At 37.1% G+C, this 25,714-nt stretch overlaps 1 long non-coding RNA gene across 2 annotated transcripts in view; it reads left to right on the top strand.

The window, feature by feature from the left end:
* LOC131738120 (uncharacterized) overlaps nt 1-25,395 on the top strand; it is a 100,204-nt gene extending 74,809 nt beyond the window's left edge. Inside the window, exon 5 of one of the 2 annotated variants that reach the window (XR_009329642.1) lies at nt 24,846-25,395. This is a non-coding gene — a long non-coding RNA (uncharacterized LOC131738120). Of the gene's footprint in view, nt 1-7,212; nt 8,113-24,845 lie in introns of those variants that run through there. The other variant, XR_009329643.1, reaches the window with a different exon arrangement.
* The last annotated feature ends 319 nt before the right edge of the window (nt 25,396-25,714 follow it).

Here is a 25,714-nt window from a genome sequence, read left to right as displayed (position 1 = left end):
TTTGCAAACCGGTTTAACAGCCATCAGCTAAGAAATGCACATGTCATCTGCAAATCACAAATCACTGATCTTGACTCGAGCGCTTGCACAGAGCGAAGTGCTGAAGGGTTCACTGTGGCCAGAAAGAGACTTAAAAGTGATGCGAAATAGGGAGCAAAAGGGGCTGGTCTTGCCTCCAAGCCTAAAATAGACTGAGCTTCAATGCCACAGAAAAAATACAAATCACCAGCTTCTCCATCATTTCTTTAAAGGTCAGGGTTTTTGTAGGTGGGTTGGGAGAGCAGTGGATTGCAGATGTGTTTAACAGCAGGATATTTTCCGCTGCCATGACCAGTTAGGGAAGATTTTTTAAAACCCATCTGCTAGTAAACATTTTGGCCCAACTCTAGGTCAGTTCCCTTATCTGTGCTCAGTGCAGCGCAAATTCTTACCTGTATAAAACCCCAAACTGCACATCAGTCATGCTTAGGGTTTTCTGTACAGTCAATTAATTGTTTCAATGCTCACTGTTCTACTCTTTCTTCAGCCTTAGCATTTCAGTTGCTCTGCGACTTATCATTTGGCCTGAGAATGCTTCTCAATAGAAATCAAACTGGTGCCGGTTTGGTCATCCTTGTTATCTTTCTGCACCTGTAAACTTTGCGCATTAAAGGCAGCATGCTGCATGAAGGATTAGGTATACAGTTCTGTTGCTATCAATCTGAAGACCAAAAAAACAAAAAAATGAATTGGCTTTGACTATTAAATCATTGTTTGTTGTTTCGTCTTCCGTTCACTGAAAATAAACTTGATTCAACAATACCCTTTTGGCAGAAGAAATCTTTCTGTGTGATGATAATGTCTGAATACTTCCGTGTAATGTTGGACGATGACTACTCTTCCGAATTTTGAAAGCATAAGGAAAGTATTTTGCAACAATCCGTAATGTGTAAATCATGACACTGTAAAATCAAAAAGGATGCTGATTTAGACTCATTTAGGTTTTGAACCAGAATAGCTACATCTACATCTTAAAACTTATTATTATTATTATTATTATTATTATTATTATTATTATTAGGAATAGTAGTAGTAGGCCTATGCATTATTTTACAACTGCAAAAAAAAAAAAATGCAATAAAATTCTGGGGACTCATATCTAGGAACTAAGTGGCTTTTTAATGTAGAAATTCACTTGAGGAAAGGTAAATGGCATTTGGCAAAAATTACAAATGCCTTATAATTATTTTATGGAAAAATAATATTGTCCAGTGCTATTCCAAAAAGAGCTATCAAAATTCTTTAGTACTCTCTGCTTACTGCAAGTGTGTTTTTTATTTTACCAATTTCCTGTTAATTTTGCTCATTGCAACATGTAAAGCCAAGTACAGTACCAGCAGATATTAACAAAACTAAAACATTAAGGTTGTAAAAATGAATAATTTCTAGTATCTTGATACATTATAAACCACTTGAATACTGTTTGTGCAAATGAAACAAAAACCTGAAATAAATAGAAAAGTAAAATATGGTACTGGCACTGGTTTTCTTTCCTTTTTTATTTTAAACATTCCACTTAAACATAGAACACATACATTTGGCATGCATCAGTGTTTACCAGGCCCTTCAGAGCACATGATAAAAGTCTGCGTGCTGCTCGTTGTAGCGCTTCCTAACTGTATAATACAAGAGAGCGGCGGGCTCTGGAGACCTGTTCATTATCTGTCATTAAATGTTTTAAAGTTTGCATAATTGATCCGCCCAATAAGTCATCATTGACTTATAGGGGTTTTGGCTGAAGAGCGGCTCTTAAAAAATTAATAACGCTGGCATGTGCCTTTACAATCCATTAGCTGTTTACGTACCCAAAGTCCTGAGATTGATTTTGTTTGGACTGAGATTCTTTTTTTCAAGGTTTTTTTTTTCTCCAACAGTGTGGTTATGTTTCAGCTTTCTCCCTTGATAGCTGTACTTTGATTTTTTTCCCCCTCCATCCAAATTGAACCCCTTATTTTGAGACGATGAATAAATAAAGCATGTTCCATAAACAGATTTCCACTATTATTTAAGCTTGCAAGCCAGGCTCTGTCAGCCTCTCTTCCCTGCCATCAAATTCAAGTGTGTAAATTTTCTAAAAGGCTCTGAATGTTTTATGATGATTTCAGGGTGTGATGGAGTAATAGGCGAATAGTGGAGCTATTAGTTTTAATATTTATATTGAGTGCTCTGAAACATTAATGTGACAGGATGTAGGATCAGAGCAGTGGGACAGATTTACTTCACAACCACTGCCACAAAGTCAAATTATTTGTTTTTTCTTGCTCCGAGGCCACTTATTCTGTGATAAAGTCCAGCATAGACAATGATAATGTTCATGTCATTTTCTCTTTGAATCTTCCCCAATGAAAATGGATTCTAAATGCACTGTCTCAGAAAAGCACTTGCTTAAATAAATGGGCACCCATTGGTGCTATAAGTCACATCAACAGGTCAACCTTTTCAATATACAGCATGGGAAACTGGATATCGATTATAATGTCACCTGTCTCTTAATGGTTAAAAGTTCAAATAGCATATCCAAGGTTGATTATAACTGACTTTGTCATCTAGCAAGTACAAAAAAAGGAAGTGATAAAGTGATTTTAAGTGGCCTTTTTTGTGCTGTTAAAGTTGACGGCCAATGTATTCTTGTGTGTATCGGACCACGTTCATAACTGGATTTTTTAATGCTCAAGTATTGTAGCATATTTGACTCGCCCTGCTTATGCTTTCAGATGGAAGAACTATGTTTCTAAGAAGTATGTGACAACACACAGAAACACTGCTGTTTTATTGTTTCATGTTCCCTAATTGTGTCTTTTCAAGTTTCAGTAGAACGCGACATGGCAGTGTGAACTTGGGAAGGAGTATTCCAAACTTCCCCGAGCTCAGACTTTTACTTCCTCTTTACTGGGCTTCCCTGGTTATTTGTACTGTGAGAGTCACCGAACTTCATGTGTAGTTTAGAAGTCAGTGATTCAACCAATTACCTTTAATTCCATTAGGGAATTCCAGAAGGCCCTCTAGCTCAGAGAGTCTATAGAAAGGAGCAGCTTTGTTTGACAATAAAACGATTTTTGACTCGAACATAAGGCAGGTTTATGACCACACTTCCTGTCAATAAACCAGTGAGACCTTATCGTTGTTCCTTTATCTTCTGTTGTGGCAGAAAATAAACATCAGAAACATTACTGTAAGTTAAAGTGCGCATACTGTACCGTTGTTACACAGTATTTATACTGTAATTATGAGACACTTTTACAATGTAATTACTGCTTAACTTTCAGCTTTTCAACTGTTCAGGGAGAGATTTCAAAGATCAGTGAATGCCTCCAAGAAGTTATCAAATCCTCCTTTGGGTGGTTCTAAAGGTTAAATATGGCAATACTACCCTGTTCCCTAAGCAATATCCACACAACAATATTTGCATTTAAAATATGAAATACCACAAGCACTTTCCAATGAGCACTGCCAGCTGTTTACAACACAAGTAGAATCTCCTCACCTGCTTCATTGTTGAATCTGTTCTCTGAAGGTAGGAAAGTCATGAGCTTTGCTGAATTACAATAGCTACCAAAACATGCCTTTGCACTAGTGGGAGAAGATGACTTGCTAGGATTTGGAGGGCTAATTCAAAACTTAGCAGCATGACTGGAACAGATGTTCCCTCACAGATTCCGCTAGTTAATAGCCTGTCTCAGCTCCTTTGTTGGAAATAAATTAGACTGCTCACTTTTCCTGAATATTTGAAACGATGTTAACATGGTCCAAACTGTGCATTAACAAGCAGCATTAGAAATACTTTGGTTCTTATTGGACTATGAATGATGATACAAGACATTAGCAAGAACGTTGGTAGAATTCCAAAGGGCAATATCTAAAGCAGCTCATACTGTTTCAACCACTCACCTGCTCTCAAACATAATTGCTATCAAAGGTTTGTGGTAGACATCAACACTCATCAGTGGTGCAGAAACAAATCCACCTCCTTTTGAACACATTAAAATTTAAATAGATCTATAATAATGTTAACACTTTGGCTACCTTAAACTGAGCTAGGGCAGGATTTGACTTGGAATAAATTATAATGATATATTCTGTAAGCTGCCTGCATTGAGTTGACATTGACCTTGGATGACAAGCAATCAACTGTGGCTATACAGTATGAGGCAAACCACGCATAATCAAGAATGCAGGGTAACGATTTTGCCGACTGCTCTGGAAAGATATTTATTCATTGTGAAAGGTGTACTGTTTGATAATTGTTGGTAATATTCTTTGATTGTTTAAATAATTTGGTGATGGATAAAGATTGTCCGTTTCATCTGGATCAGCATTATACGGCGACAGCATTATATGGCGAAAATCACAAACTGACGTTATTGAGTTTGCTTTGCATTTTAACAGTACTCGTGGAACCAAGGTTTGCGGGTTGACTTCATCTGTTTTTAACCTATAGCAGGCATGCTCAATCAAGTTTACATCAAGTGAGAATGCAGGCCTCTAATAAAGAAAATGCAGCTTGTCGGGGATCCATGAAGTAACTGCCGATGTGTGTAATGTTATAATCCCTCCCCCATACCACTGAGCTGCTTCCACCTCCCCATCGATCAGAGGCCCTGTACTGCTCACCATTCCTCTCCAGACTCAAGCCACTGAGCAGGTGGGGGTCCACAGTCTGGGCTCATAGCAAATGTCTTATAGCTCACAGCTCTTTTAGGAGGTGGCTGCACTTGACCTTTTGTAGGGCTATTGATGCACCAGTGGTTCAACCAGCTGTTTTCCTTGGGCTGTGTGCTCTGCTGTTTTTGTATAATGGCGATGATTGACACTTTATTCAACCGAGGGTGACCTATTGGAGCAATTTAATGTATTACAAGGAATCTGTTTTTTATAAGCAAAATATTGAATGAAAAGCTCAGATAACAAAATAGCATGACCTTATGCCTTAGGGGAAAAGTTTCTGCACTGGAGTCTAGAAAATACTATATATATATATATATATATATATATATATATATATATATAAAAGAAAATTGATGAACCAATAGTACAGCACTTCACCAGTCAAGGACATGACATAAATGATGTAAAGTTTGTAGTATTAGAATAGCTAAAATTAGACAATGCGACATATAGTAGAATAAAAGAAAGTAAATGGATAAATTGACTGAACATGATTATGCCAGCAGGACTCAACAGAAAAAAATGAACTAATTAACTTCAATAAATATATAACATTTAAATAAATAAACAAATAAAATTCATTCAAAAGTTGCTGATGCTGTTGTGCTGCGGAGGCCAAATCAAGGCTGATCCTCAGAACCAGCACTGCATAATAATATAAATATAAGTTTATATAAAATAATGTTAATTAGAATTAATACAGATTGATGTCACAATATATAGAACACCATTACATCATGTAAGAATAAATAATGGATTTGAATATATATAAATAACAAGTAGTTGTCATGCTGTCAAAAACCTATAAATACCTCCAATGTTTTGTTTCAAACACATGCTCCCTTGAGAAAGATATGTACAACATATAAATATATATATATATAGTGTGTATGTGTGTGTGTGTGTTCTTATTTGACTTTCTAGTTTGTTTTTTTGCATGGAATAAACCTAACCTTGTCTCAATGCTGTAAGTACAGTATGTTTCAATGAACAGTAATTAGTGTCTTTACTCTTAGAACCAGGTTCTTGCACATAACTTTACATGCTATTAATCTAAGGACTGCATCTGGAAGTGCTTTCCCCATAGGAGATACTACAGTTCCCCCCTTCCTGGGTAGTGTAATACACCAGGGGGCTGGGGGATCTTCACATAATGATGTCGTCCATAACTTGAAAGGCCTGAAACGTACTCCAAGAAGGTGAGCTAAAATGCAAGCCGCCTTGCCCAGCATTAGAAATGGTGTCTGGTTTATAGAATATAAATATGTGAACCTCTTTGTCTGTAACAAGCAAATAACACAGGTTTGATAGGATCAAGAGTCATCATACGAGGGTATAGTGAGAAGATTCAGATCCTTTTGAGCCCTAACAAGACTGGTGCTTCTTGAATAGGGCACGACAAAAATAGACTCTGTTTTTATTGTTTATTCTCTTTTGACTGAGTAGAGGGAAAGCTGTCTTTTTCCACCTGTCCTAAAGTGCTCAAGACATGTTTTCTTCCTTCTTGTGGCTTCCTGCCTATGGGAGCTGCTGTCAAGATTGACTCCTTGCCTCCTTCCACTCGTGCACACAGACAGACAGACAGACACACACACACAGTGCTGTAAATAAGTTACAAGACATCCATGCCCCCCCCCCTTCAGATTAATATGCAAATGTGTCAGCACAGGAACAGGCCACAGCAGCAGTGCTAATACTCTAAATGATCTAAATGATCCTTCAAAACAGTAATTAGAAGTTTTTCATCACACTAATTTGACATGGAAAATTAGTGAAGCTGTGTTAGGGGGTTCTGCAGAAACAGGGCTTCTGAGTGTAGCAGACAAAGGGTCTTGCCAAAAGAGCCGAGCTATTAGCAGGGGAGTCTAGTTAACATTACAGAGGAGCAACAATTAGCAAAAAATTCAATATCATCAACTTGAAGCTAAAGGCCCCCTTATGAATGTTACACTGCATTTCATTGGTAATCAGGCCCGGCTCCAGCTCCTTTAGAATGGGGGGGCCAGTAGACCTCTTAGAGGGGCCACCATTTAGACACATACTTTTAAACATAGTAATTTTTCGTTGCATTAATAATATAGGCTTATAGGCAATTCCTTATGCAGCAAGGGAAATGCATCTGCATATCCAAGCAGAAGTTTACAGACAGCAGCACAGTCTGCATCTTTGTTGAGTTTTTTAAGCAACATAGGTTTAGTACAACAATTTCATTGCCCGTGTCATTTTTGTCAACAACAGCTATCATCTGACGAGGCTTTAGTATGATAGCATCAACAAATGTACTAGAGTGGGGTACAAGGCAAGACAAAGACTTTATTAAATCCAGGTCCTTGTGAGAAAATCTGTGTTCCACCTCTGACACGGCTCTATCTAGAATGTTTAACATAGGTCTCTTTGATGTCAGACTGCAGTCAGATTTAGCTGTACTTGCAGAGTCTGAATGTCCTAGTGTTGAAAACACAACAGAATCAGCTAGCTGCTTACTCATGGTTCTCTGTCTCTTTGTAGGATGCACATCTATAGCTACACTGCAGTGCTTATTCCAGAAATCTTCATCTTGACTGAATTTTTTAATGCATCCTGATGTATTTATCACCTCACCAGCCGAGCACAAGTCAACAGATTGTGACTGAAGAACAGCATTGGCTGGCTTTAAAATACCAAGAATATGGACTGGGAACTTTCCAAGAACAAAGAAGCTCTGTCTCTTCAGCTGAGAAAAAAGACAGGATGCTTCTGTATACAAGTCTATGGAAGCAATATTATCCTCCAAGACTTCTGACAGTATATCAAGAATAAGATCGTGATTATCAACAACACATTTGGTCAATTCAAAATGGCTTGTCCAGCGTATTTCTAGCAATGTCTTTAGTGAAGGGCCATTGTACTTTTGAATAATGTAGTGCTGATGAAAGAATGCATACAGAGAACTATAAAGATTAAAAAAAAAATCTTTGCACGTGGTTCACTTTGAATTGCATGCACTGCTACTAAGTGCAGCTGTAACAATGAATGTACAGTGTGTGCCTTCCTGGTTTTCTTTGCAGCAAAGCCTGCACACCTCCATTAACCCCACTCATCACCACTGGCTGATGATGATGTCAGCATTAAAACCTGCTTCAGAGAGGTGTTGAAGTGTTTGAGATGTAATGTAATCTGCATCCCACTGATGCAATTCAATTCAATAATGTGAGGCACAGGCTCTTATTATCAGTGCTACTAGTAGTAGTGTGAGGCACAGGCTCTTTATTTTGTTGAATAAGAAACCAATCCATTGTGATGCAGCAGAACTACGGTAAGGAGGCCCAGAAGTAAATAAAACTAACTTAATGTACACAAATAATAATTAAATGAAATGAATGGATGGCAAAAAAAATCTTTATTTACTAACCTTATTATAACCTTATTATAATTTCTCTGTTAACTTTTGTTAACTGTCTGCAGTACTTCCTTCTCTCACACATACGGATATATATATATATATATATATATATATATATATATATATATATATATATATATATATATATATTTTAATAATGTGATGTGCTTTGCAAGTACTGTATCTATATTCAAGCATATGAGTCAAATAGAAAATGTATAAATGTACAGATTAAATTGTGGTCCAGTGGTTAAAGAAAAGGGCTTGTAACCAAGAGGTCCCCGGTTCAAATCCTGCCTCAGCCACTGACTCATTGTGTGACCCTGAGCAAGTCACTTAACCTCCTTGTGCTCCGTCTTTCGGGTGAGACGTAATTGTAAGTGACTCTGCAGCTGATGCATAGTTCACACATCCTAGTCTCTGTAAGTCGCCTTGGATAAAGGCGTCTGCTAAATAAACAAATAATAAATAAACAAATAATAATAATAATTAGAAAATGCAATGGAAGATAATATATATGCATTTGTCACACCCAAATTCACTCTCTTAGAGATTTAAAAAAAAATCGTAATATAATTTTTTTAAACCGTTTAGGAAAATGTATCTGGGGGGGGCCCTTGCACCCCCCTAGCACCAGCCTTGGTGGTAATAAACTATATGATTCAAGAAGATAAACTTTTTCTATATTTTCTTATTGTTTTACATCAGAATCGACGATAGAGAGCTTGAATGGATAAATGGACCGAGGCCACCGAAGGGGTTAAATAAACAAATAATGATGACACTGTGTAGTCATATCTCTTTGCTTGAGGCCCGTGGAGTCTATCTGCTCCAGGCTGTGGGACTACCAACCAGCAAAGGCGAACTAATTAGGCGCAGGCAAACACTTAGGCAATCGCACGTTGTGAATATAAGCGTCTTCCTGTCATTTGGTGAGGCTCTCCACTGCCTCTGAGCGTGAGACAACAAATCCCCTGCAAGCACGTTCCTCGCTCTCCCTGTTAGTGAGATCTAACAGATTACAATGGCTGCAGGTGAAAGGTGGCAGTCTTGTCAGGTAATGACATCGTCTCCAACATCTTCTATTAAAATACTGGCACTTGTTTAGACTAGCCTATTTACACCTACCTGCAGAGGGCCTTTTCTAATGTAATTATTAGCCTCTGTGGCCCTGTCATTGAGGACGAGAATATCATTCATTTTCAGCTTGATTCTGCCCGTGCTGCTATCCCCTACTCGGGCACAGTCAACTCATCTTCCCAGGACTAAGTGTGGACACGAAGGCCGGCAGAAAAGAGCTGCATTAACAAGAACAAGCCTGCAAGTGAGCTAGGTGACAAATAAGCAAATAGCAATTTATTCTAATGCCTTGCAGAACAGAGTAATGGAATAGAGGAACAGAGCCCCAATGTGCTGGAGAAATGTGTGTGCGGGGGAGGGGGGCTGAATTTAAATAATAACTGTACCATATATCTCTGCAGGGTGTTTATAAGCAATACCGATGAATACAATGTTGCTTGTATATTCAGTTCCGCTTTGGCTAAACTGAATTGGTAAACAAATGGTAAATTACATGATAAAGAATTTTGCCCTGAGCTGCCAGCAGTGCTTTCTGTTGCCTTTACCAAGCCTGTTTTACAAACTGTGCACCAATTTCATTTTGCTTCATCTCATTTTACTTCCAACTGCTAACTGCACCAGGTCTTATATATGGTGCAGTCCATCTCATGACAGTTCATGCATAACTTCGACTCGTGACTACTTTAATTTCCTAGAACTATACTCCCTAATAAAATGACCACATCCCAAGTATAACAAGTTGATAACCATATACGTAAATAATGCATCAAATCTCTGGTGGCCAATGTACCTGCGAGTGTTCAAAAATAGCTCCAACATTTGTATACAAGTGTATTACGGCAGCACCTAAGTCCACTTGTTAATATGGCAAGATGAGAAAAACATCAAACTACAGCAAACACCTTGAACATTGTATAGTGTCAGGATTTGCAGAATTTGAAAGGTGTAACACAGTTTTGAAGAATCAAGCCTGACTCACATCATACAGTATGCTGCTTTTTGTACCGAAAAAAACAAACAAAAAATAAAATAGTCAAGTTCTGTATTGGATATTAGTTTCTGCCCACTGCAAGTTAATCAGTGTGGGAAACAAAATTCAAATATTGAGCATATTTGTTTGGATTGCGGAATACTGCGGCATAATAGGGTGTTTGGCAGATTTACAAGACATCATGTATAATGTATGCTAGCCTTTCAACTATGCACCAAATCCAGATGTTCATATCAGATTATGCATATTCTGTAAACATAGTTAAACGTGGCGGAGGAGAAACATTTTCTGTTACCAACAAGAGCAATTCAAAATTTCCAACGTAAGAGTATAGTAGGCTTCTGGAAAATGAAGACCTCAGCCAGGCATTTTAAAGGTCTGGTGTATGCATCACCTCCTATGAAGAACTGCTCATCAGTATATCGCAATGCTGGGAACATTTCTGTAATATTCTTCACGTTGGAGACCAAAGGCAGCAGCCAAGAACTGAAATATATCCACTCTGAACTAAAACGACAGTCATGATTGCCATTAAAAAAGCACAAGATTAAAGTCAAAGCACTTTCCCATTGGCTTTGAGTCTCAGACTCTTTGAAAATGCACCCTTAATGATTTTAATGTCTGTTAGAACTTACTTTGTGACAATTTTCTGAAATGCTTTTTAATATGGAGATAAGGAGAAAAAACAAAAAAAGATATCTGTGAACCTGATGGAGATTAAAAAAATCATGACTTTCTAGTATTATATAGTAGAGATTATTTGACCTAATTTTGCACAATTCTTCTTCTTTCAGATACAGCCTTTCTTTCTATTTTTAAGATTTAAGAAACGTTCTAGCAGAAAAAGGCCAGAAACTCCTGCACATGGTTTTCAGTCGCACACACACACACACACACACACACACACACACACACACACACACACACATCTTCTGTTACAGTGGGCAGAAGGTTTTCAACACTTTAATGATGTGAATGTCGGCAGTGAGGCATTTTTAATGGCCTCATTAACTTCAAGGTTTCCGTGGTCCTAGTCCTGGTATAAAAGGTGTGAAAAGCTGAACCATATCCTCATTTTAATTGTTGAACTGCACTACCATTTCAGATTCTCCGTGCTTATATGGCCCTTTAGCAGGGACTGCCCCTCATGTTGACCTGTTGTCCTTTCTCCGCCATAATGATTTAACATCGGCAGGAAGAGCACTCGATAGACACGCTTTACCCCCCAAACAAAATGAATGAAAGCGGTTGTCTTTTTGTATGCCTGCTATAGAAAGTTATTATGATATTTATTTCCTAATTTATTTTTGTTTGATTGAGATTTTTTAAAAAGCAAATGCGTACCCCAAAACGTCAAACTTTGTTTTGTGTTTATTTGTATAGTTTTTAGTTGTTATAGTGTTATAACCTCAAAACACTTTGCTCTCCTTTCACCATTCAAAGCTACAATGGACTTGATACTCAAAGCTATTTTACTCCATGAGCATAATACCATTAAAATTAAATAAAAATGCAAACAATAAACAACAATGTAATTCAGGGGTTTGTAAGTTTATTTATTTATTTTTATTTTGGTAAGAATTGTAATTCATATTTTTCCCTTGCATAATTTTTTTTCTTTGTAAATTGCTTTGAAAATCTATCGCTTTGATTGTTTTGCACGTCACATCCTGTGACTGTAGTTGTTAGTATGTTTATGCAGAAGATTGCAACTTAAACATTATAAAGATGTACTGTAACCTTTATAGCTTGTTTAGGGTCCTCATTAAAAAAATAGAAGTCTGTCAGTCTTTCCGTCTAATCTATCGCATGATAACTCCGAGGACCCTCTGTATGTGCGTGCACTATTTGTTTTCTTCCAGTGTGTTCCAGTTTTTAGATTGCAGAAATGAAAATATGGTTCTGTGAATAATCTATACTCAAACAATATCACATGAAAAAACAGGTTGAACTGAAAATAATCTGCAATGACCCCCCCCCCCCCCCCCCCCCCAACCCATTCAGTGTTCTTTTAAAAGACTAATGACTTTGCTTACTCTTTCTCTTAAATGTTTTCCTTAAGGTTTCCTTAAATAGACTTCAGGAAACATTTTATCAGATTTTGTTATTTCCTAATGCTTCTTTATTCTGTTTGTTCTCAGTATCTGTTAAGTTTTCTGCAGTTTGGCAAGTGCAACACAGACTGCATTTGAAATGTGTCTGTAGGAACATTTTTGCCTGACAAGGATGTTAAGACTGAGGTGACAGAGCCTGCTTGGATCCGTGTCTTCCATTGTGTTTCAGATAAGTAAGTGTGCACAACACCTCTGCGATTAATATTTTTCTTTAGATGTTTCTATCAAGATTTCTATTAGGAGACAGATTTGGGGGAGACCTGCTAAACAGTAGGCTTACAAGACAGGCAATGGGAGAAATGTAAACACATTCTACCTGAGCAATACTAGTCCAAAAAAATCGAAAGCAGTTTAAATATTTAAGCCAATCTTGTTCTTTTTTTTCATTTTTTTTTTTTATAAATATTACTGTAGTGAGTGTGATATGCGTGTTCCTCGTTTTGAACATTTTGTTACAATGCATTAAACAAACATTTCACATCAAAGCGTTATGTATCATTCTCAAGTACAATGAAAGCCTGGTGCCATCAAAAGATGAAAAACTTTTGAATAGATCATCGTGCATTTAAACCAATTTCACTTTAACCTTCTAAACATACAACACAGCTGTTGTGTTACAGAATAACTTTTGAATGGTGTTACATTTAAATTTTGTATTCATCTGCAGTCTAAACATTTTTAAATTTAAAAAAAGAAAAATCTACAAAAGGTTATAAAATACACCCTTCCCCACCTTTTGAAATCTATTAATATTATTCCTTTTACTAGTGACTGCAGCACAGAGACATTTACATTTGATATGGCTGTTTCACATTTAACAAAGGCATTTTTACCTCTGGTTAGTTCCCACCCTTTAGCCTGAAGCCTGGACTATTTCCAACCCCATTTCCAGCAGAACAGCCACCTAATCTGAAGAAGCACCTCTTCAGCTATGTATTATTAACAAGAACATTACAATGTAATGTAGAGAAATGGCCTTCCTCTGAGGATGCTTTGAATAGGCAGCGAAAGCTGGATAACAAGCAGGGTAGCAGATAAGAAAACACTGATCTGCATGTAGCTCAAGCCAGGGAATATAAATAGAGGGCCCCTTCACCACTAATAAAGCTTGTTTTTTTTAACCTAATTGATATTATAATATGTTAAGCAGTGGCACACATACTAACCGTACCGGTATTTATTATTATTAATAATGATAAGGGTGACTTACAATTGTTACAAGATATCACATTATTTTCACATACAATTACCCATTTATACAGTTGGGTTTTAACTGGAGCAATCAAGGTAAAGTACCTTGCTCAAGGGTACAGCAGCAGTGTCTCCCCACCTGGGATTGAACCCACAACCCTCCGGTCAAGAGTCCAGAGCCCTAACCATTACTCCACACTGCTGCCCATTTCTTATTATTACTGTATTATTTTATTGTATTTCAAAGGAAACAGTAGCTTGCTTACTTTTCACAAGTCCTTCCCATCCTATACGTTTCACTCTGTTTCTTCTCATGTAATTTTACTTCTTGCCTGATCATGTGTACCTACCTCATTTCCATTCAGCTCTCTTTTGTGACGCTACAACACTGAATTCTCTCGTGCTGTCACTCCATTAACAGTGAACAATGTAGAGCCGATAGTGTAGATTATTATCTGCAGCTAAGGTCTCATTTTCAAGTCAATTTAACCTGACATATATGTGTAAAGGAAAAAGAAAAATGTTAATTTTCATTTCTCATCATTAAAATAGAATCAATTCAGTCCTTCAAAAGATCCCATCCAAATATATTCCTTGCCGTTGAAGTACGATCCTCACTGAAGTCTTTGAACCTACAGTTGGGGACACCATTTCTTTGTAAAAACTACTTTGTAAAGACAACTTTTAAATACAGGACTTAACCTGTCCCTTGGATACTTGAACACAGATCAATATCAAGTGGTGAACTCCAAATTCGTTCTGAAGCACATTCTCAATGTCAAATGTGTCTCTCCTGGCTACAACCAATATTTGTGCTTACATTTTTTAAACAAATTAAAGTGGCTCATTAATGGCTTTTCTTATTACAAAAACAGCATTACCGGAATACCCCTAGCACTTGTGCAGTACAACTGCATTAAAAGGTTACTGTACACAAAATACTGCAGTATATTTTAATAAATTAGTACCTAAGTAAGGCCTTTTCCCACCTGGTGGTTTGAAGATGTTTTCCTTGTGTTTATGTGTTCACTGGTAGTGGAAGCACAGCTACAAACTCTACTTCCTGGAAAATAAGCTGATTTAACATGTGGGTTAACCATGATATAAAAATACAGCACAGGGCATGGATTTGTTTGATCACAGCTCAAAAATGAACTGAACTGCAGCGGCTGGTCAGTGGGATCTTGAAGGTCGCCTATGACAGAAAGGAGCATTCTACCAAGAGCCTGCATTGATAGGAATGCGAGAGGCTGTGCTGTGCAAGATCCCAGGACAGAGACACCAGGAAGTGGAGGGCGACTTTGTGCTTGTCTGCTATCAGTGGTTTTTCATCTCCTCCATAGAAAATTAATGATATTTAAATAAAACAGGCTTGCGTTACTAAAACTCATCTCTATCTTCCAGATAGTTTTTACGTTATTGTCTGACAGTTAGGTTACAATTGATCTCTAAAAACCACAAGGTAGACCAGACCATGTCCTACAAAAAGCAGACGCACACCCCTCAGTATCCACTAATGTTAGGGTTCAGGGCTAGAGGAATGAGTCTCCAACACCACTTTATACACTGCAGTGCCCAAAATTCTTCCAAAGGGTCTTGAAGAATCTCGTTTAAGATTTTTAATGGATTTGAAAGCACTTGGGTAGAAGCAAGTGAAAAGTTAGTACATTGATGTTGTGATTCAAACATGCAACATGCATGTTATACATTAGAACTCCCTGGTAATCTATTATGACTCTTTTAGCCAAAACAGATTAGACAGCTGTGGGATTTAAACATAAGTTCACATTCATGGATGCTGATTGTGCTGGGTGTGATCTATTCTGATACAACTTGCCTGTAGACATTCAATGGCATTGAGACCCTTGCTCCTGAGGGCAGCTCATCGTACATTAAGCTGCAGTGGGGTTAACAGTTTTTCTGTTCTGATAATGGGGACACATTTTGTGGGCTCCTAAAATACCCCGGCGAGGTTTGGAGCAGCTTCGCCACAGATGTTGGACACACGTGCAGTGGATGTGCTGTAGTAGGCAGGTTGCCATCACAGGCACCGAGGGAACAAAGTGTGCAACCACAGTGATACAAAGAAAATGTACAACATTCGTAATCGTGCCACTCCAGTCACTTCGAGAACATCCATTTAATTAGTTCAGCTAAGCCATTAAGGCACAAAAAAAAAAGTTTGAATGACAAGGTCAAGCTCTCGTCCTTTTACTAAATTAGAGAAGATTGCCATAAATTGCATAATATAATGAAACATCAATTTGCATATTTGCTGCTATATTAAAAGGGATCAGTTTTAGCTCACAAAGCAGAACAAACAAAAAAACACGCAATTTAATATCCCAAATTACTCTTAGGAAGTGACCCTCAGCAGCAAGCCTGATTAGCGCTACTTAATTAGAAGCCTCCACAATGGAAATCCCCCTATTTCTCCCACTATGTGTGTGTACAGCCAGCAGTTTAGTCCCAGATTCAATATTTACTATGCGCTGATATGTTTGTATGGGAGTCTATCCCAGCATTACAAAGACATGCAAAAAAATTAATATTCAAATAAGAAAAAAATACAAATCTTAATACCTACTCGTTTGCATGCAGGTGCAAACCAATTAACAAGCTGGCATTTACAATACCTTTAATTAATATGTTGTCTCATGCAAAACTGCCTGTCATTTCTTTGAAATGTTTAAACATCTTATCCGTGCATAATCAAATATCAAGAACTGCACAGCACTAGCAGCTGCATGATAAGTTCTCCTAAACTGCAGCCATATTCGTTTCTTCTGAACACAATACTGTTGTGTACTGCAGATAGATAGCTATTAACACTGACGGTACAAGGAGGGTGGCTATGTCATTGTGCAAGTGGAAGGAGAAACAGGGTTAGGCTTTGATTCCACACTGAATATCTGAGAAGATATCAGTTAGCTATTCTCAATATGGCATTCGTGCAGAGCCTGTTCACTGTTCTTACAGAAGGCTTTATATTAGACTGTTAATCAATTTTGAAGTAAGGTTGAGGTTTTTACTAGAATATCTATCTATCTTTATATATATATATATATATATATATATATATATATATATATATATATATATATGCACACACTGCAGTAAGTAGGGTATTTGTCTCCTTCATGTGAGAATTAGTTGTGAGTAGCACCCTTTCCTTATGGAAATGCGTATGTGCCTGGCTAGGTCACATACTCTCGAGGTGTGAAAACATGTGTACAAATAATAAAATTGCAAAATGATTGCATAAAGAAAAGCATTCACAGTAATACTAATACTACTAATAAGAGGAAATCATTGAATAATAAGGTGACAAAAAAGGGAAGTTAGTAGGTAAAGCATGGAATTGATCTTGTTTCTGCTTTTGGATATTCTATTGTCGTCTCCCTGCAATCCCAAGACGAGAGTGACACCATAAACGACACGTTGTGTCCTTTTCCAATCTCTCCAAGTCCGCTCTGTGGTCAGAGTGACACAACAAATAACACGTTGTATCCTTTTCCAATCTCTCCCAGTCCGCTCTGAGGTCATAGAGTGACACAATAAACAACATGTATTGTTGTATCATATTTAAGACATCATTGTCTGGCAAATGGACAGGTTTAAAAAGCTTGGTGATGAAACAGATGAATTGAATTAGATCTACAGGCGTAGCTGTAAGACTGGGAGGAGCACTGCAACATTCAAAAACCATCGTCTCTAAGAAGCCCATAATGTAAATGTTGTTTATTTAAAAAAACACTGAACCTCCCGCAGCAATGACCCCAGTGCTAATATTTCACGTAATTAACCCATTTATGAAAAACGAATTTGCGAATATGCAGCAGTTAAAACACAAATAAGGCCTTATTAGGTATCCACTCAGCTGGAACTAAACTGTATTTGCTTATTCTACATTTTAAAATGTATTAGCAAAAATAAATGTTGGTGAACGTAAGAGTCTGATTATATGTCTTGGGCAAATTGGTGATAATGAGTCAAGAGACTTTGTGTTCATTCACATACATTAAAACAGCAATCATTATGAAATTAAGGCTAAGATTAATCCTGTTAATGACACTGCAGAGCTTCTGGGAATAGAGTAACCCAGATGTCGAGCTTGCTGTGATCCTGCACATCCATTTGATAGTGCAACCCCTTGAAGTGTTCTTCTAACATGCACACTAGCCGTTACCCCACAGTTCCAGCACTTGAAATGCAAATGAGGAACAAGGCAGACTAATAATGAGAGCAGATTCCAGTGATAAGAAAAAATGAATAAATTAAAATGAGATCTGAACTGCAGATAAGAAAAAGCAGCAGGCACCATGATATCCTCAATTAGAGTGGATGACATCTCCTGTCTATTGCTCTATAATAAAGCCCTCACTCCGTATTCCAAAGCACACGATTCTAACACTGTTAACATTTTAATGTCTTGGGCGTGCATGGTAACATTAATTACCAGGCCATTTGGATGACTTCTGAATCTCTTTAATGTCTGCCTCCAAATGGAAATCTGAGCTCTGGCTTAGGAGCGTTACATTAAAAAATAATAAGTAATATTTACAGAACTGCAGAGCAGTCATGCTGCATTCAAATGGTTTAACAATAAGATACTTGATGCCATAATAAGAGATCCTTTTTAAAATGTATAAAATAATGCAAGCACATGATTTATTGATATATATATATATATATATATATATATATATATATATATATATATATATATATATATATATATATATATATATTATATATATGTGTGTGTGTATATATATATATATATATATATATATATATATAAAGTTTGAGAAAAAAGAAAACTGCTGTGTACCAAAATGATCAATAAGAAAAAAGAAAAGGATATTTCAGGTACTTAAAAAGGTAGAATAATTGATTACAAATCAATTATCAGGACGTTTCGGACTACAAGTCCTTCATCGGCTGAATACAAAAAAAACAGTGCTTTAAGAAGTTGATAAAAAACAAACAAGTAGTCTTTTAAACAAAATTCCAGAATGTTGATGATGATGATGATGATGATGATGATGATGACCTCAGAATAGAATGTTCATTCCAAATGGCTCCAAAGTGCCTAGTTTGAAAATAAGTTCACATTCCTTTTGTTTCCTGAAAGCATTAGTTCCATAGCATTGAACCATCCCACAAATTGCGATGTCTTCTATAGTATGGTCATTTCTGTTAAAATGTCTGACCACACTATAGAAGACATCAGTTTAAATGAGAAGACTCACTGTTTAAATGAACAGCTGAGAGAACATTGTATTTTAGATTTTCTTTGCACAGGATTTAAATCTATGTAAATCTCCCTAAATCTTGATGCCCAAATCCAGTAATTTGTAACAATCTCCCCTAACAATTTCAGCTAACATTCACATTTATGGTCGGTCTGCAAATCTTAGCTGCTTGGAAAATGATTCCTGTCCACACCAAAGCTTATTCGGTGGTGATTGTAAACTGTGTGGTTTTTTGTGCTGGCTCTGCTGGTGCTGTATGGTAAAATTAATTATGGTCCTCAACAGTTTTGATAATTGATAGTAATAAACCACTTTGGATCTATTTCAGTGCTGAGTGGATATATATTGACTGTAGGGCGAAGTGGACCCACAGTTGACTAGCAAAAGAAAAGACGACATGGGCCCATCCTCAAAGAATCCATCAATGGGGGTTATTGCAGACGAAAATTCACTGAAAAAAATGCTTCTTGTTTAAAGATTTCCTGCATACATTGAAATCTTAGAGAGCAGGGAAATACGGTGTTCCTGGAAAAAGTGTGTAAGGCCGCTTGATGTGTGCCTCTAGTAATACAGAGGTGGAAATGGCTACCTTTTTGAACAATAAACCATTTGTTTTTGTAGTATAGCAGCTTAAGTTGTGAATGTGTGTTCATTGATCTTACATGTGGGCGTGTACATGTTTGTTTACCCTCGCTGAAAAAGAGACTTTGGTCAGAAATTTGGTTAGAGAAGAGAGTATATTTTAAATGGCTTTATTATTAAAGTTATTTCTAAAACTACTGATGAACCAACAACAGTTCTATAAAAGTGATTTAAACCTCAGTTAGCTATGAACATATAGTCTACATTATTTATGGAGCATAGCAGCAACTCTGGGCTTGTAACACTATGGGCTGTTTAGAACATTTAACTTGTATGCTTAATCACACACATTTTGGGTTGCAACTAACTTTAAAACACATATTCATTATTAGTATGCATACTCAGATTAAATTACGATGTGAGCATGATGTGGTGTTGCTCTTGAAACAGAGCGGTACGTCCAGCAGAAGATAAAGTCAACAAACTTTTTGACTAAAAAATTGTCATTTCTGCTGTCTGGGAATATTGTTTTTAAATCCTAGAACACCAACATAAATACACATAACCAATGCTGTTAACAGTCTGTTCTTCGTTATAAATGAGGCTCTTTCAGTGTTTGTTGCCCTAGCAGCAGCCTCTTAAACATATTCAAGTCATATACTGCCCCCTAGTGAGCAGATGCATGAATCAGTGCAGCCCTCTGCATGGCTGATTAGTTGCCCCACTGGGAAATTTAGTTATGAACAGAGAATCATTGCGGTTTTAGGGAAGCAGCGACGTATGAGGCAATATTGTTAACTGTAATCAAAAGGCAATTTATAAAGCTTGGAAATGAATAGGCAGGGATGTGTGTCCTTGGTTAGTTCAACCATGCATGAGACTTGTGAGGTGGGTTGTGCGGAGTAGCAGTTTCAATCAAATCCTTAAATTGTCTGGCTCTATGTGTTTATAGTATACTAAATATTATTTTAGGACATGGAGGCTGAATTAAATTAAATACAAAAATGTCATACTGTGTATTTTATTCAAAATTTGGCCTTTCTGAATAGGGAAGCAATAGTAGTAAAACAAATAAAAACAAATCAAACAAAAAAATCAATACAGGATTGTTAATTTATGTATTAAGCAGATACCATTGTCCCAGCTTTCTATTATCTGCTTGCTTTGTTATGAGACCAAAACTATTCCTGGAGACAGTGAGAGAAAGATAAATAAAGATCATAATGGCCAGCATAAGCTTTATTCATTGGTAGAAAGTAGAAATCATCTAATATGTCTCTGCGGCCCTAAAGGTAAAACCAGTCTTCTTTAATACAGCTTCTTTCAAATGACTATTATACTTGACTCTAATGACACAAACCTTATTATTTTTAGCGATGTGCCTGGAGTATACAGCGCAGGTGAGAGAGAGGGAGAGAGCGACAACCTTTATATTTAATAAGCTGCTTTGCCGTTGTTTACTACCAGGGATTTCCATGTTCATTAGGAACTGTGGAATTATTCATGAGGGAGTTGGCTTCCTGTTCACCTCGCTGGAAATGCATGTTGTCCGTGGCGTGATTTATACCTCCTAGGTTCCTCAGACAGCTATCACTGAGGTTAATATAATACTTAGAGTAAAATGTGCCATCAGGGGTAAGACAAGGATTGTTTTTTGGTGTCTGCACCCTAACTGTAGAACCTGCATGCAAGAAAAGGACAATTATTAACCTTGGTAGATGAGGGATAGCGTGTATGTGTACACATTCCAGAGGCTTGATTTAAACTGTAAATGAGGAAAATGCACCGGCATTCCACAATGCATTTCTCTTTGGATTTTGACTGTATTTTAAAAATAAATAATGACATTGTCCTAGGCTGCTTCTGATTGTAAGGATGTGTGTTTGTTATTTATATCAAAATAACGTGTGTATTTTTTACTACATTTTACTAATTCCAATATGCCATATGTGCTTGGGTGTATGTCTATGCAGGATGCATTGTAATGTAATCTGTGCATCATGAAATAGTCCTGCAAATTGAAGCTGGTTTAATAAATATTTTGGTCTGCATATGTTGCATTTTCCCACTCACACCTCATATGAATCTTTTCTCTCTTAAAGGCTGTCTCCTGATACTATGTACATCTCCTATGTCATGCCAGTAACCGCGGTGTACTCTCTTGTCTTTCTGAAGTTTTTCTGCTTGAATAATTTTTTTTAATAAATAACACACTAAATAATACAACCCTGCATTCGTATTCAACTTACAGAGAAACAGCCTTCTATTATTCAGGCCTGCCAGAATCAATATAGTAATAGGGAGTGTGTGTAAAACATCAGCTAAACAAATACTATCGAGAGAGAAACGTTTTCCATCAGTTCTGCAATTCAAAGCTAGTGCAATTCCTGATCAGAAAAAAAAATAACAACAAATCAACAAAACTTTTTTTTTTAAATGCAGTCCCTAGCTGTGCGAGATATATTGGTGTTGAACACTGGGGAAGCACTGCCTAGGCTGGTAACAGTGTGTACCTTTTCAGTGATGCAAAGAAAAGGCAGCCTTTCTAACAAAGCTAAAGCCACCAGCTTGGTCTCAGGGAAACATAGTGCCTGAATTTTTCATGACTCCTTCAAGCACACAAAGACTACAAAACTGGTTACTGCTGCTGGAAAATGTGCTCAGTGAAGGTCAAAACCCACAATGGAGAAACAGATGCAAGTCTTGCCTTAAGGAAACTAAAACAATACGTTGTTAGCGGTGTGTGTATCTATAAAAGGGTTGTATAATGGTAGATTGGATGTTTCGTTTTGGGGGGGTTACATTTGAATCCACATAACTCCATGCGAGGGTTGTGTGTGCTGCGTACAAATTCACCGTCTATACAGCAAGGTGCTTTTAAACCGTCTTTAATCCCTTTAATCACCACTCCTGAAATATTTCAAGGATCTCAATTTCTGTTATTATATTTTAATGTCTCTGATGTTATACTATGTCAATAACTCTCTTTATCCAGTAACCATCCTCATGTGCTCTGCTTTTGTCTTTTTGCATTTTTTGTCACTGGATATACTGCAAAATGCCATGGGCTAAACACTGACATATTACTGTGTATATGCATAATCATACTGTTAAAGAGCTGCTAGAAATATTCATAATAAGCAAGGGCTGTCTGCTCGGTGAGTGAAAAAAAAAAAACACAGCCATACATTCCTGAGCACCCAACCCCTCCTTCTCCTTTCTCTCTTTTCAATCCCATAATAATCAATATTAAGTATAAAAATGGTTTTGGCAAAGCAAATAAATGTCTGCTAAAAGGAAAGAAAATTATAGCAGTTATGCAGGGTCTTTGCTTCACCTGTCATTATCTCGTTTAGCTACTAATGAGATCTTCTCTATTCTTGGTCACATCTGATTTGTTTTATTTGAGACCCTTTGAACAGCTGGGAGTTATTGCGCTTTCTTTTGATCATCAAATTTCTGAATTTTTAAATCAGAAATGGAGTCTCTCTATTGTGCTTTCTTTCTTTCGTTCTGTCCTGTTTTTTTTGTCCTATGGCTGTATTTCATTATGTCCCACTTCCAGTGCCGGTGTGAGTAAAAAAAAACAGCAATTAAAAAAATTAAGAAATGTGCGCAGCACAAGGGCTTGTATCGCGACGCACATATACAGTATACACAGTGTACATTTCTTCATTAATGTTTATACATTTAACAAAGAGAGAAAATTTTGCCACCAGAAGCCTCGCATCTTTTGAAGGCAGCTATCTAATGATGACCCTTGGCATGCTGAGCCACCTGGGACTCCTCTGAGAAGAATCTGATGAAAATTAGCCTATTCTCATTTCAAACAGAATTTTGCCGAACTCCTGATCAGAGCATCAGCATGGAGTCCAGGGAGAAAACACTCGCTACTTGATTCATTCAGCTGCCTCCCTTCCCCTGGTAATTGCTGCAGGAACACATAGTGACATGACTATAGGATGTGAGGGGTCTGGATGTACTCAGGCTGTTACTCCCTGTTTAAAGATTTAAACCATCAGGGTATGATAGGTCCTTTTGATGTGTGCTAAGCACAGAGCTTGGGTACAGGAGAGAGGGGAAAGGGCGTCACCAGAAGGCAATCATCTTTTGGAGCCACAATAAGGCAGGGAGAGGTGGGAAAACCTCCATCTCAGCATAGGCACTCAACAAAAGGAAGATAAAAGGGTGAGGGTGAAGAAGGGCCATGTCTGACTGTGAAACAAGAGCTTGCTCAGAAAAAAATAGTTTGCTGCTTTCTTTCCACAACAGAAAAAAGTTTTTTTTTTTTTTAAAACCATAGTAGCAGTTATTTGTTTGTGTACTAGATTTGAATTCAGTACCGTCTGTTTTGTTGTTTCGTGCACTAATCTTTTACCTAGGAGAGACCTTGCAGTGCCCTCCCCTCTGAGTTGATTATCATTTTCGCTACTTATTGTTGCTGCCTGGGTCAACTGGGGGATTGCTACTCAAGTAATTTCACCACTGAACTGTCTGCAGAGAAAATGCCCACTTTGTGTAAATAACAGTCTCTCTCCACCAAGTTAATTAATGATCACAAACATGTGGATTTATGAAAATAAAATAAAAAAAAACATTCAAAGTATCGCAATTCTGTTTAAAATTAAACATGCTGATGTCCACAGTACAAAGTTAGGATATTCTTTAGTGCTTCAATACTTTAGCACCCGTGGCACTGAAATCCAGTCTAACAGGTCTGTGCCTCAGGGTGTTGCTGCTTCTCACTAATAAAGTGTACAATGGAGCAGCCTGGTGTGCCAGTGTCGTGGAGCACAGGGTTTCTCCGCATTCCGGTTTGGCTGGTTGGAGTCAGGTTCGCAGATTATGAGGGTTTGTTATTCACTGATGAGATGGTGCGTTAACAACACAACCCATATGATCTGTAAATGTGAAGGAAGAGATTAATACAGCTTCCTTTGTTTATTTTTTAAATATAAAAGGCAGGAGTGGATTTGTTTTCAAAGAATGAAGATTCTCACTTTACTCTCAGATTGAGCCTCTACCACAAAGTGAAAAGATGTTAAATGTCCTATGGGAAAACTGTATTGAAGTGATTTCAGTGTACTTTACACTATGTTAATACTATAAGGAATGTGTCCCAGGTAAATGTAAAGGTTTTATAAATCAATTAAAGAAGTAGCAATTGTTTCATTTGTGAAGTAGAAGGCGGTGTATAATGCAACAGAGAATAAAAAGTGAGGAATATATATCAGTATAAAGGTTTGAAAGGAGGTATAGCTGCAGTGTACAAAAATGAAAAAATAAATAATGAATTTGTTCATCTTTAGAGTATGTATGAGAACTTCAGCACCAAGGACAGCAGCAAATAGAGAACCAATTATCATGAAATGTACAGAGTTGCCTTGCCATCCACCTTTGCGTATGTATGCAAGTCACATACAGCGGATACATTAAAGTGTATTAAAGTTCACTCATCACTCATCATCTTTGTTACGTCTTAATGTTTCTCTGTTCCTGTTTTAAATGCACAACAAACCTGGGTGCATGTGCTTCATCTCCAGCAGCTTGGACTTTGGAAACAGATGGAAGAGAAGATATCTTCTGCAAGGGAATACTAGGATCTGACACGTTTTTAACAACAATTATATTCTTTGATGGCTTAATCTGTTCACATCAAAAGCAACAATCCCTCAGTTTGATTTTCTTGTGATGACACCGAGCACAAAGCAATTCAACTGATTGCCTACAAACGTGCAATTAAAACCTGTTTAAGGGTCTACTTGCATTGCTGAAGTAGTTAGATACACTGCATAAGGAACAGGTGACTGCAGTAGTGTGCTGTGGGTATACTTCATATTGACCTGGGAACAAAGAGATAGCATGCATGATCTTTAGGTCTTTCTGTAAACTTCTGGGAATGGGTGTTCTATTTTTATTAGAAAGAGGTAACGCACTCCTAAAATATAGAGGGCAGGGTCAGACCGGACACTTTTCAAATGGTTTAATTGCTTTGTTTATAATCACAACACATTAAAAGTGACTGTAAAACTGCCTTGTATTTTGTGTTATACATTTCAAATTAACAGATAAAAGGAAATCAATGGAAATGCTCATAATAGGGTAAAAAAAAAAACTAATGTAAAAAATGTTAAATATAAAAAAAAATGGAATTCAAAATATTTTTACATATAGATTTTATATATTTGTTTATATATTTATATCATGTTTTTTTTTTTTTGATAGAAAAGCATAACTAGGCTCAATGTATAGCCTCTTTGTAAACCTTGTAGGAATAAAATTGCTACTGTATGAAAATTAAAAGAGGCAGCAGATAAATCTAAGCTATGCATTGCGAAGCACATGGGGACACTGGGACTTACTCAGCACCATCCACAGGATCAAGTTTACTTTAATATTAGAAATCATATCA

This window comes from Acipenser ruthenus, chromosome 10 (genome assembly GCF_902713425.1).
Source record: "Acipenser ruthenus chromosome 10, fAciRut3.2 maternal haplotype, whole genome shotgun sequence".
Lineage (NCBI taxonomy): Eukaryota > Metazoa > Chordata > Actinopteri > Acipenseriformes > Acipenseridae > Acipenser > Acipenser ruthenus.
The sequence above is the reverse complement of the archived record's forward strand: the minus strand, read 5'-3'. Positions and strand labels throughout refer to the sequence as shown.